Consider the following 2,180-nt stretch of genomic DNA (forward strand, 5'->3'; position numbering starts at 1 on the left):
TTAATCCACAGACATTGCTATAAGGAAAAATGTTTCTAACACTTAAAATATTAAAGAGCTTAGAAACAAACATTTGAGAAGTCAAAGTTGTGCCATCAGCTTAAATAATGTTTCTAGTCATTTTGTTTGATAAATGTTAGGCTTGCATCATACTTTAGAAATAAAAATCTTTCTTCTGACAACTATTCCTGACCAAATCCAGTTCATCATTTTCACTCCAATAGTTCTGGAGCTTTGATATTTATTATTCTGTCATTCATTCCTGTAGCTTTGACCACACAGTTACTTGACGAGATACTCTCTCCTTTAAAAACCTGTTTCCTTAAATGAAACACTTACCTAAACATGATGCCATTATTAACAGGAAATTCTTAAAAATATTGCATGTCTGCAGTCAGGTTTGACAGAATAGTTTATCTCTGATTGCTTTATTCCCCAGAACTGAAGTCATCTTGGTTACTTTATGTCATTGCTTCTTGTTTCCTGGTGCTGCTGCTGATCCTGTTAGTCACTGTGTACTTCTTCTGTAGAAGGTGTGTTTAAGTTTATATGTATAAATGTTTAGTTTCATAGAGGTGATTTATGTGCAGAAACATTACTTTTTTTTCTTTTTCCTCAGACGTGACTATACTAACAGGGGACATGAACATAAACAAGTGAATGCAGGTGTGTCATCTCTCAATTTTGACTTTTTCTTGCTGCTTCACTTTTTCGTTTTAGCTTTTCTTACCAAAGTTTGTGATTTTTTCCAGGTACTTCAGAGACTAATGCAAAAAAGGAGGTTAGCATCTCTTTTTATGCTACATTTCTGAGTTATTTGTCATCAAATACCAGCTAATAAATAGTTATGACCTTCTCGTATGCTCATGTAGGAAGTGGTCTACTCTGGTGTGAAGATTAAGAAATCCAGAAATACTTCATCATCTAACACCAAACACGGAGACTCTGCACACTCTGATAATGTCATCTACTCTCAACTGAATGTTTTTCACCAACAAAATGAATGAACTCATCTTTGAAGTTAATCTGTTTGTTTTTTATTATTATTATTATTATTATTATTATTATTATTATTATTATTATTATTATTATCTGAACCCCTGATTAGCATTTTTAACACTTTAATTATGGTCTAATTTAAGACTGAAGTACACAACTATTTTCTTGTTCATAACTTAATACCTATGATTTGTATCAAGTTTCTGATTTGTTTTCTGTTTTGTTGTATCTTTTAGCCAAAAAACAAAGTATTTTAGCTGTTCAAGTCTGAGCATGTGCACTCATGTCAGAAAGAAATAGACAGGGGAAGATAATTCAGTACAAAAGCCAATACTTTGTGTGATATTAACACAAATTAATAGCTTTGACAAAAAAGTAATGTTTAAAGATGTTCAAATACATTAAATATATTATAGAATAAAGTGTGCTTTGTGTTTATAATAGTCCCAATTACTGCTTTACATGTAAGTTTTTTTTTCCAAAATTGTTAAAACTACCTTCATTTCATTCATTTATAAAGCTCCTCCCACCACCAGCCAAGGAGGCCCCGAAGTGCCGTCCACAAGGAAACCAAACTCAGAGCATTGTAGTAGATAGTACAACATAAAAAAATAAATAAAAAGCATAAAACCAAATAAAACAATTTTAAAACAAAGATTAAAATCAACATAAGAATAGAAAGGCTGGGCTGATGGCTGTAATGGAGGAACAATTATTTCTTACAACTCTCCAAGAGTGTGATCTCTCTAATAGCTGGAGGGCATTGATATAAGGAACAGGTTTAGGGACAAGCGTCAAAGGCAGAACAAAGTCACATAATACTCCCCAAAAGAGAGCCAAGTCCAGTGTATGTCCATGAGTGTGTGTTGGGTCAGAAACCCACTGCAGTAGATTAAATGCTTTATATAATATTTTTCCCATTTTCTATCAGATATAACCCTAAAAATACATTTAAATAAAGCCCTGCATTTCTAAAAATTTACAAATTGTACAACTTGTTTTCTGTTCTTCTGTATTAGTTCCTCCTGGTTGTAATTAAAATCTGTTGATTTGCTGAATGTTGATCCATTTTCTGTCATGTTCAGTTGATCAATAAAAATAAAGGCTTAAAATAAATAAGTGCTACAACTCAAATTTCAAAGCCCCTGAAGTTCAGGTTTTACAAATGCTAAAGCAGAAAA

The sequence above is a fragment of the Oryzias melastigma genome, linkage group LG16 (assembly GCF_002922805.2).
Source record: "Oryzias melastigma strain HK-1 linkage group LG16, ASM292280v2, whole genome shotgun sequence".
Taxonomy (NCBI): domain Eukaryota; kingdom Metazoa; phylum Chordata; class Actinopteri; order Beloniformes; family Adrianichthyidae; genus Oryzias; species Oryzias melastigma.